Here is an 11,889-nt window from a genome sequence, read left to right on the forward strand (position 1 = left end):
TTGCCTACCCATTATCCATTTCCTACCCTGTTAGTATGGACTAACAGAATTTCTATTTGTTAGGGGTAGCAATAAGCCCAATTAAAAAATAGTTCCCTAGATTCCCTTACATCTAGTCTGGCCAGTGTCAGGTGGGTGTCTGGGAAACTTCTTCTACCTGATTTAGGTGTCACTCTTTCTTCTACTTTGACCATACAAGTGAGGCCAAAAGTGAAAAACCTATCTGGCAACTATAAGGTGGCAGGCATGAAGTCTAACATCCACACACTAAGGTTGGTCAGAGTAGAAAGCATACCTTACTGAGAGCACTAGTCCTGTATTATCTACCCCCAGACTTGTTATATTAGAAAAATAACCCCATTTGTCTAAACCACTGTCGATCAACCTCCTGATATCTATAGTCAAACAGATCCCTAATTGTTACAACCAAAATTAATTTTTCTGTACTTCCAAAGTTTGCAGGAACAAACTGCCCTATTGTTCCTACTAAAAACATGGTAGTCAACTTGGTATTTCATTCTTTTTCACCCACCAAATACTATCAACAAGTGCTGCCAATTTCATCTCTTAAACACATATCTGTCTACTTTTCCCACCTCTAATACCCTATTCTAAGCCACTACCACATCTCATTTCGGGCCCAGAACTTCAACTTTTGTCTCTAATCTGTTCCCACAGAGCAGTGTTTAAAGACCAAATCATGTCATTCCTCTTCTTAAAAGTCTTCAAGTTTCCAACTGCACTTTGAATAGTCCAGAACTCTTAATATGGCATATAAAACCCTACATAAATGTTTGCCAAACTGTGTTCAGAGAAGTACCTGCAGCAGAAACAACCTGGGATGCTTAATAAAAATGCAGATTTTAAAATCAATCTTCAGGGTTGGGCTTTAGGAATCTCCATTTTAAAATCAGGACACTAACAATTCAGATGTACCTTAAAATATGAGAAGGCCTACCCTTACATAATGTGATCTTATCTCTAAGACTCATCCAGGGCCAATCTCTGTTCACCTTGCCTCACATTTGCTTTCTTTCACCTTCTGAAATGTACTAAACTCCTTCCTGTCCTGGAGCCTTTAAAACCAGACTATCCTATTAATCCTACTCTGCCCTTCCTCTAACTCATTCTAAATTTAACTATCCCCTTTCATGGAAAACTAACCATACCTCTTCATCCAGGTAAAATGAGGTCTTTGTGTTATACCCTCTCCTAGCACTCTACTCTGTACTTTTCATTTATTACCATCATATTTGATTAGTATTTTTTAAAGAGATAAAATATTAAAGATACAGTTAACTATTTCCTCTGCATCCACTCCCTTTCCTCCCAGAGGTAAACTTTACTGAAGACTGGAGTGCATGTTCTGATACTTTTAACTACATTGTGTATTTGTCTCAAAAAGTCTGTTATGGGTATATAAAAAGTGTCATATGGTATATATCATTTCACTTCCTTTATAGCAGTTAAAATGAACTAGATAGATCTACATGTATCAGTATGAGCAAATTACTTATCACCTTTTAATTATTTTAGTAATGATTTATTCCATATCTGCAACCCCCTCTAGAATGCAAACACCAGGAGCTGGATCATACTTGTCTCATTAACCACTGCATACATTAAGCACTCTGCAGTTTCTAGCACATAATGGGCAATAAATAAATAAACACTAGTTGAATGAAGAACTAATTCATGAATGAATAATAAACAAGATAATGCTAAGGTTTATATAAAATCTGACTCTCTGCCAAATTAAATTAGCTAAATATCTTGAATTAATTCTGTTACATGCTGTTTAAACAAAAACTAATAAATACTGAGGGATAACTGGTTCTTAATAGAAAGAAAGAAAAATAATTTTAAAGGTTATATGTATTAACTTATATAAAAGGATCTAATTTTGGACATTCGTGGGGACCTACACATAGTAACAGAAAAGGAGAAAACACACACAAGAGGAAAACAAAATTCTTGGTATACAGAAGAGATGAAAAATTGTTTGGTAACTAAGTAAAACAGGGACTAACAATATTGAAGAGGAAACCTAGAGACCAGAAGAGTCTTAGCCACTTTCTTACAGCTACATAAGTGGGAAAGCAACTTCATAGAAAAAATGGACTACTTGACCACTTTTGTACTGTACTACATTATTATAAACGCAATTCTGGAAGAAAGGAGAATAGATGGAAAATGTGTACATTTACCACTCACCACCAGAATATAGACATTGGGAGAGGCATAAGTTATTTTTAAAATAAACTTTAATAGCAAAATTGTTTCTTTTTTTTTTTTTTTTTGCGGTACGCGGGCCTCTCACTGTGGTGGCCTCTCCTGTTGCGGAGCACAGGCTCCGGACGCGCAGGCTCAGCGGCCATGGCTCACGGGCCCAGCCGCTCCGCGGCATGTGGGATTCTCCCGGACCAGGGCACGAACCCGTGTCCCCTGCATCGGCAGGCAGACTCTCAACCACTGCGCCACCAGGGAAGCCCCAGAATTGTTTCTTCATAGTCTAGTATACATGGCATATTTTTGTGATTTTTGCTTATATTTAAGTCAAACTAAAAATCAGATGTATAGAAGGACAACTGTAAATGTCTCTAAATGAGGACAGAATATTTCATTATTTCATCTTTTCATCACTGAATCATTCTAGTTTTGTTGGTTTCCAAAAAAAATTGTATACTAAAAACAAGCAGGGGCTTCCCTGGTAGCACAGTAAGAATACACCTGCCAATGCAGGGGGACACGCGTTCGATCCCTGGCCTGGGAAGATCCCACATGCTGCAGAGCAACTAAGCCCATGTGCCACAACTACTGAGCCTGCACTCTAGACACTGCAAGCCACAACTAGTGAGCCCGCATGCCACAACTACTGAAGCCCGTGTGCCTAGAGCCCATGCTCTGCAACAAGAGAAGCCATGACAATGAGAAGCCCGAGCACCGCAAAGAAGAGTAGCCCCTGCTTGCCGCAACTAGAGAAAGCCTGTGTGCAGCAACAAAGACCCAACACAGCCAAAAATAAAAACAAATAAATTAATTAATTTTTTAAAAAGTGCAGATGTGAATAAAGATACATTCATTTTTGGATAATAAAGTTCCAGATCATAGAACTTTTATACTTAGATAGGATTAATGAAAACCCCTAACTTTGAGTTCTGTGAAAAGGATTTATAAAGGTATTAATAAATTGAGTTTAGCTAATAGACATTTAGAGGAGACAAACAAAAGGACTGAAAAATGTATCTTCTGAATCTGGAAGGGGGGGAACTCTTCCAAACTCATTTTACAAGGCCACCATCACCCTGATACCAAAACCGGACAGATATCACAAAAAAAGACAATCACATGTCAACATTCCTGATGAACATAGATGCAAAAATCCTCAACAAAATATCAGCAAAGCAAATTCAGCAATTCATTAAAGGATCATACACCATGATCAAGTAGGATTTATTGCAGGGATGCAAGGATGGTTCAACATCCACAAATCAGTAAATGTGTTCCACCAAATTAACAAAATAAAGCATAAAAATCATATGATCATCTCAATAGATGCAGAAAAAGCATCTGACAAAATTCAACATCCATTTAGGATAAAAACTCTCAACAAAGTGGGCATAGAGGGAATGTATCTCAACATAATAAAGGCCATATATGACAAGTCCACAGCTAACACCACACTCAACAGTGAAAAGCTGAAAGCTTTTCTTCTAAGATCAGGAATAAAATAAGGATGCCCACTCACTATTTTTATTCAACATAGTATTGGAAGTCCTAGATAAAGCAATCAAGACAAGAAAAAGAAATAAAAGAAATCCAAATTGGAAAGGAAAAAGTCAAACTGTCACTATTTGCAGATGACATGACATTATATATAGAAATTTAAAGGCTCCATCAAAAAACTGTTAGAATAACCGAATTCAGTAAAGTTGTAGGATACAAAATCAATATACAATAAGTCTGTTGCATTTCTATACACTAATAACAAACTATCAAAAAAGAGAAATTAAGAAAACAATCTCATTTGCAATTGCATCAAAAAGAATAAAACACCTAGGAATAACTTTAACCAAGGAGGTGAAAGACCTGTATTGAAAACTACAAGGCATTAATGAAAGAAACTGAAGACAACACAAATAAACAAAAACATATTCTGTGTTCATGAACTGGAATACTGTTAAAATGTCCATACTGCCCAAATTAATATACAGATTCAATGCAATCCCTATAAAAATTACAATGGTATTCTTCACAGAAATGGAAAAAAAAACCTAAAATTTGTACAGAACCACAAAAGACCCCAAATAACCACAGCAATCTTGAGAAAGAAAAACAACGCTGGAGGCATCACACTCCCTGATGTCAAATCATATTACAAAGCTACAGTAATTAAAACAGATGGTATTGGCATAAAAACAGATACAGAGATCAATGGACCAGAATAGCACCCAGATATAAACCCAAACATATATGGTCAATTAATTTACAACAAAGGAATCAAATACATACAATGGAGAAAGGACAGTCTCTTCAATAAAGTGTTGGGGAAACTGGACAGCCACATGCAAAAGAATGACACTGGACCACTATCATACACCATACACAAAAATTAACTAAAAATGGATTAAAAAACTTGAACCTAAGACCTAAAATCATAAAACCCCTAGAAAAAAACATAAGCAGTAAGCTCCTTGACACAGATCTTGTGATGATATTTTTGAATCTGACACCAAAAGCAAAAGCAAAAATAAACAAGCAGGACTATATCAAACTAAAAAGCTTCTATACAGCAAAGGAAACCATCAACAAAATGAAAAGGCAACCTACTTAATGGGAGAAAACATTTGCAAATCATGTCTGATAAGGGGCTAATATCCAAAATATGTAAAGAATTCATACAACTCAGCAACACAAAAAATAGTCCAATTAAAGAATGAGATCTAAATGGACATTTTTCCAGACATTCAGGCGGCCAACAGGTGCATGAAAATATGCTCTACATCATTATCGGGGAAATGCAAATCAAAACCACAGTGAGATATCATACCTGTTAGAATGGTTATTATCAAAAAGACTAGAAACAATAGGTGTTGGCAAGGATACAGAGAAAAGGGAACACTTGTACACCATTGGTGGGAATGTAAATTGGTGCAGCACTATGGAAAACAGTACGGAGGTTACTCAAAAAATTAAAAACAGAACTAACATATGATCCAGCAATTCCACTTCTGGGCATTTATTGAAGAAAATGAAAACACTAACTTGAAAAGATATATGCACCCCCATTTTCACTGCAGCATTATTTATAATAGTCAACATACAGAAACAAGGTGTCCATCAATGGATGAACGGATAAAAAGTTGTGAGATACACACACAGGAATATTACTGAGCCATAAAAAAGAATGAAATCTTGCCATTAAGACAACATGGATCGACTTAAAGGGCATTGTACTACATGAAGTAAGGCACACAGAGAAAGACAAATACTATATGATCTCTCTCATATTTGGAATCTAAAAACAAGCTCATAGATACAGAGGACAGATTGGTGGCTGTAAGAGGTGGGAGTGGAGGGTGGGGAAAATGGGTGAAGAGCCACCAAACTGACTTCTAGAGCACTGAAGAGCCTACTCAGAATCAGGTAGAAACTTTGCAAATGGGCTATTATCACCAGTATCAGTTCTTAAAGAAGTTCTTTATTGTTTCCTATACTTAAAATATTTGCAATTTTAACATTCCAAGAAGATACACACTATTCTGTCAAGTGGTCCAGGTGGACCAAGAATCCAGCTAAAGAAGGCTTTTTCTTGGTTCGACAATTAGCTATGTAATGATACAGACTGAAGTACCCAAGTTAGCCTTTTTTGGGGGTGCCTGCTTAACAAAGTTGGAGATTTCAAAATTATTAAGATAGAACAGTGACATAAGTTCATTTTTTGTAGATATAACACTATTTGAAATTATCTTATGTAGTTACTTATCTAGGCTGTTATTTTCTGTATTGACTCCTGGTATTTATGGTCTATGAGATCATGTCTCATGTGATCTTGCCCAGAACATAGAGTAGTTCCTGTCTTGTAGGTGCTCCAAATTGCTGCATAAAGGCAAATGAACAAATGAATAAACTTTTGCACCTATTTTGCACGTTATTTGTAAAACACTTTTAAACTTCTCTAGTAGTACTGCCTTCCTCCCTTTTCCTTGCATCTCTACAAAGGAAGTTGTCTAGGGCAAAATAAATTACAACACGGTCACTGGATTTGGCCCCAAGTCCTGTAAAACCTGTTTGTTTTTGTGCATTTGGTCCAGCAGCCAGCAAATACTTAATGAAGACAGCTAATTGTAGTTTTCTAATCAGGAGGGTGGCACACTATTACTTCATAGTCTGAACCAGTCCTTTCTCTTTTCTCCTTTCTGCTGAAGATTTACAGTCAACATGCAGTTTAATGAGATGCTTTTAAAGTGAGCTTAAAAAAAAATTCATGTGTTTGTAGACTCTTAGGCTTATATTTAGTCATCTATTTGGTAGGAGTGAGTGAACAGATAATTTTACTTTAATATCAGGATTTGAAGGGCGAATTTTATTAACTTACCAAATTGGAAATATTTCTTTGAGATTGTAAGAATTATAGTGAAAAATCAGTGGTAGATAGAGTCACTGTACAAAATTTCCTTTATCAATATTAGACTTGAGCCTTAAAACTTTATGTCAAACTCACTTGGCATTATGTACATCTACAGACAAGTCAGTGTCTATTATTGTTACTTACTGAAGAAAAGCTGACAGTGACATAAAAATGTTGGCTATTATTTTTTCTCTTGGTACATATTTAAAGACTTTTTGGTTACCACCCTTCATTTTATCCCTTCAACCTTCCAGGGATTGCTTAGTCAGTTATCAAACACCTGGCATTTTTTTCAAGCTTTATATCCTGAAGTTTTCTAGATAAGAAATGAAAAAAAGTAACTCACTGATTTACCATATTGAGTTGGCACAGGGTAACAAATTTGTGCCAATGCTAAAGAATGGCATATTTCTGAACCTCTAGCTGAGTGGAATTAAGTGAGCCAAACATACAATTGATGAAACTGAAATTTTATCTAGGAGTCCCAAGGATGTTTAGATGCCAGTGTTATATATGGCACAGAAAACTCAGCCCCGTCAATCCTAGAGTTAGAGAATTGAGGCAGCTTCCCTGTTTCTACAGATTGTAACCATCACAGGGCGAGGAACCTTGCCTCTTGGAGCAGCGCAGCATCTCCAACACCTAACATACTGCCTGAACTGTGTGTGTGTGTGTGTGTGTGTGTGTGTGTAAATAGAAAAATAAAAAAAGCAAAACTCAGAAATTCATGCCCACAGTATATCACATCAGGCTACCCACTCAGATCCTATGCCCAACCGCTAGCACTCATTGATGCTATGTAAGTCCAAAAAATACTAGGTAAACCAAAAGTTTCAATCTATTAAAAACTTCTGCAGAAGATCCCAAATTCTTAACTAACACAAAATTCTAAACCTCTCAATGGCAATGAACAAGAACTTTCATAAAGCAAAAACGGTAAAACACAATATGCAAACAGCAGCAGCTCTCTATCCAAAAGCCCCATATGTACAAGGTAAATGTACTAACATGCCAGTAAGTAGATCATTACATGACAAAGCCCAACATGTAAGGGATACCAAATAATCAACAGTGATGGTTCTGTGGCAGACATATATGGTGGATGTAAAATAAAATTGCACAACAGAGACAAAATAAAAATGAAAGCTTCTCCAGTTTTTATTACTTGGCTAAAAACACAGCAATTCGTTTTTTCTCCTTTGTTTCTCCTTTAGGTGATAAAGAAAAAATGTCATACAATGACTGTTGTAACAGCATATTTTAGTTGAAACACTTCACAAATAGGTAATAGAAAGTTAAGCTCTACTTGCCTCCTCCTGAAAACCATTCTCTTAAATTTCTCTTTTGGGTAAAAAGAGGAAACATTAAGGCAGAAATATTTTATTGGTTGATTAAAGAGGGTTAATAGTATCAGTCACCACAAGAATTTTAACAAAATCACTTGTCCTGCAACTTCAAAGGATGTCAATGAAGTTCCACTTTGCAGAAAATGTAACATTTATTCATTTCAATTCAAAGTAGAAACAGTATTATTTAGTTCATTTCTTTATTTAAGTTATAAATCTTGTGTATAGACCTGGACCCACAGATGCATGTATTCAAAGTTGATTGTAAAATAAATTACCAACAATAAGCTATATCATATTGAAAAAAAGTTTATACTTTAACACTTACGGATTTAAAAAAATATTTTAAATAGAAGTAGTGGCAAATGTCAACAACATTAAAAGATTTGGAAATGAACATATCAGCAATGTGAAGATTTGAAAATGAAAACCCGTTTTACGAGCAACTTTGATATAATTTTTAAAGTTACCTCATTTTCAGCCAAAAATTAATTATGATAGGAAAGGGTGAAAAAGAAAGAATACTCAAGATTGACAGATTTTGAGTTTTTCAATTAGGATCTTTAATTTTGAGGGACTATGAGAAAGAACAAAAAACAGACCTTGGATTGAGTTCAATAAATAATTTATATCACATCATTCATCTCTTTTAAATGGAAACAAGACTAGTTTTATGTTATCCCCTCAAAGGATGAACTGTAATGATCCTTAGCGATGATTCGTGAAAGGCATACACAATAATGAAAACTAATAATTCTAAGCTAAGGAAGAGTTTAACAAGAGGCTGAAGATCATGATTTTAATTTGGATCTTACAATGGAATGGCCCAAACATGAATAGTTATATTTGCATAACTGACGCTAATATTTCAGCATCATTCTAATTTTAATAGATACAAGGTGAAAGCAAACAGAGCTTATTTGAACAAGAGCCAGTCACTTAAAAGTTCAGGTTCTCACCTATACAAACTTGTGGGGAGAAGAGCTTCCTAGGCAAGTTTAAGTTTTGAGAAGAAACTGGTACTTTTTTTAAAGAGTAAAAATATTTAAGTTTTAACATTTAAGTCAACTAAGTCTTTTAAAAATTAATGCATTTCAAGAACAGCAATATACATTTACTTCATGAATAAAAAATAAAAATCCCAGAACTATGAAAAAGATGGATGCTAAGGACAAGACACAACAGAGTAATAGACAAATACAGAGCCTTATTCTGAAGCCACTCAAAGATCCAAACATCTAAAATAAAAACAGTGTGCTGGGAAAAGCTAACCTGAAAAGAAAAAAAAAAAATTTTTTTTTTGTTTTTTTTTGTTTAGAACTCCAATAATCTTTTGGTTACTTAAAATCTTTTTACTTATATATTTAGCCTAATCCCAAAGGAATTTAATTTAAAAAGCCAGTGGTGCAACATCTATTTTTAGAGTCACATTTCTGCTACTCTTCACTTTCTTTCAAAGGTTCTGGGGTAATGTTTTGGTTTTAGAACTACTGTATAATTGTGACATTCACTTCTAACTTTACTAGTCTTTATAAACATGGCATATAACTATATACTAGAAAAATACAATTAAGTAGTTTTAATAAACACTGATGGGATAATCAGTTTGCCAAATAACTTACAGTCATATTAACCAGTACTGCTAGTTATGCTTCTCAATAAAAAACCAACAAATAACTGTCCCAAAAAACATAAAATAAACCAACCCCATCAAAAAAGAGAAAATAAAAGTAAATACGTTAATTGAGAAAGCAAGGTGCTACCTGGAAAAGAGGGCTGGGAGGAATGGGAGTTTGCACCAGATAACCTTTAAGATTACTTCCCAGCTCAACCATGTGATTCTAATAAATTACAAGATTACGGTAAATGAAAGAACATCAAAGATCTAAAAAGCATGAACTATGTTTTAAAAATAAAACAAATTCTTCAACTGTTTACAGGATATGAATTAAAATTATAACTAAGGGTTCCAAGTGGAATTGCTAGGCCAAAGAGATTTTCATTATATAAACAAAAATCACCAGAAATATGAAACAGACATTTAAAACTGTCTCAGGTAAGAATTTTTCCTTTTAAAAGCTAAGCCCTCCAAATAGATAATTTTAATCATCTGATACATTAGGACTGAAAACATTTCAGCAAGGTAAATACTTGATGAAATAAAAATCATTATTTTTTATAATACTATATCCAGAAAAATCAGGTCCTCAGATATTAAAATTTGGCCTAAAAATAAGTATTCCAAATTGTTCTCTACCACTGAGATTTTAACTAAAATGATTTCGAATTAGTAGATGAAATTTAGAGTTAGAAGTCTAATAATAACAACCACAGTGTTATGAGATCAACTGCCAGAATTTGTCATTTCATTACTCTTTTCTATGAGCCTCCATACTGGACTGCTTTCAGAATTCATCAAAGCACTTGGAATCAAGGACCATCACTTGTTCACTTTTTTATTTAACCAAAATGTAACAGTTCCCAATAAGAAGTGTTTTGTAATTTATGCCAAAAATACCACGGACACCACCAGAAAAGCAATGTGCTAAGTGCTAATTAGTAGCCTATTCATTTTAATTAAAGGTCAATGGATCAGGAAGCCATTATACACGTTTTGATCAGTGCTGGTTTTACACATTTTACATATCTTAAAAATCTCTATAGCTACAACTTATTAAAATTACTAACAGATCTACAATCTACAAAACAGGTAAGGTTAACTAAGTCAACCTTAAAATAAATTTCCTTCCTTTCGTATGCTCACAATATAAATTTAGAAAGGAATGTTTTAAAACCACAGTAATAAAATCAGTTCATTAAATAAAGATTTATCAGTCTATTTAACTTTTTTTTTTTTTTTTTTTTTTTGCGGTTCGTGGGCCTCTCACTGTTGTGGCCTCTCCCGTTGCGGAGCACAGGCTCCAGACGCGCAGGCCCAGCGGCCATGGCTCACGGGCCCATCCGCTCCACGGCATGTGGGATCCTCCTGGACCTGGGCATGAACCCGTGTCCCCTGCATTGGCAGGCGGACTCCCAACCACTGCGCCACCAGGGAAGCCCTATTTAACAACTAAAAAAAAAAAGGTACCTTTTCTATTACTATTTAAGTAGTTAAGGACTCTTAAAAAAGTCAAGTTTTGCCAGCTCTTTTATATTGGATGGATTTTTGCCCTAGATGACCTTATAGTAGTTTTAAAAGCAAAAAGTCCAGACTAAGACAGTGTAATTTCTAAATTTCTTCAATGTGCATTGTATGGTATTCCCATTAATAAACTACTACTGGGTCAGAAAGAGGGAGAAGAGGAGAAAAAGAATCTCTCCTAGTCCAGTTAAATTCTTTCCATTTCTAAACAGTGTAGAAAACAAATGTTTTAACTGTGTTACAATCTGAAAGAAAAGTGGTTGAATTTGATATACTTGAATGTATGTTCATGTGTAATTTTGGGCTTGAATTCCATGACAGTGAATGGACTAAAGTAACCTGAATAAATGTGAGTAAAAATCTGAGGGATGGGCCATGATGAATCATAACAAGCCCCATCTCCAACATCTAGTTTTAATTAAATATTATATTTAATATAAAATGGTAAAGAAGGAACTGAACAGAAAGCATGTTACTTTAAAAAAATAAAGCATTCTATCATTTTCAAGACCATCATGGAGAAAAACAAATTTTTACAAATGAATAGCGAAGACTCTTAAAACTAAAAATTGTGCACAATTTTTAGAATAAAACTATTCCATAAAGTAAACTGTTCAAACTAAGAAGTACATTATTTTAAGTTGAATACAATCCTTCAATATAAAAATTTTGGACACTACTTTAAAGTCAGCTTCCACATGAAATCTGATGTTCTTGCTTTCCCTTTTGTGGAGTTCTCCAATATCATTATTCTATTCTGACAGTGCTAG

General features: G+C 34.6%; 1 protein-coding gene across 1 annotated transcript in view; it reads right to left on the reverse strand.

Moving 5' to 3' along the window:
- Positions 1-11,889, reverse strand: part of GLS (glutaminase) — an 81,667-nt gene that overhangs the window by 17,813 nt on the left and 51,965 nt on the right. The window lies entirely within an intron of this gene.

The sequence above is a fragment of the Mesoplodon mirus genome, assembly GCF_964341445.2.
Source record: "Mesoplodon mirus genome assembly, chromosome: 8".
Taxonomy (NCBI): Eukaryota; Metazoa; Chordata; class Mammalia; order Artiodactyla; family Ziphiidae; genus Mesoplodon; species Mesoplodon mirus.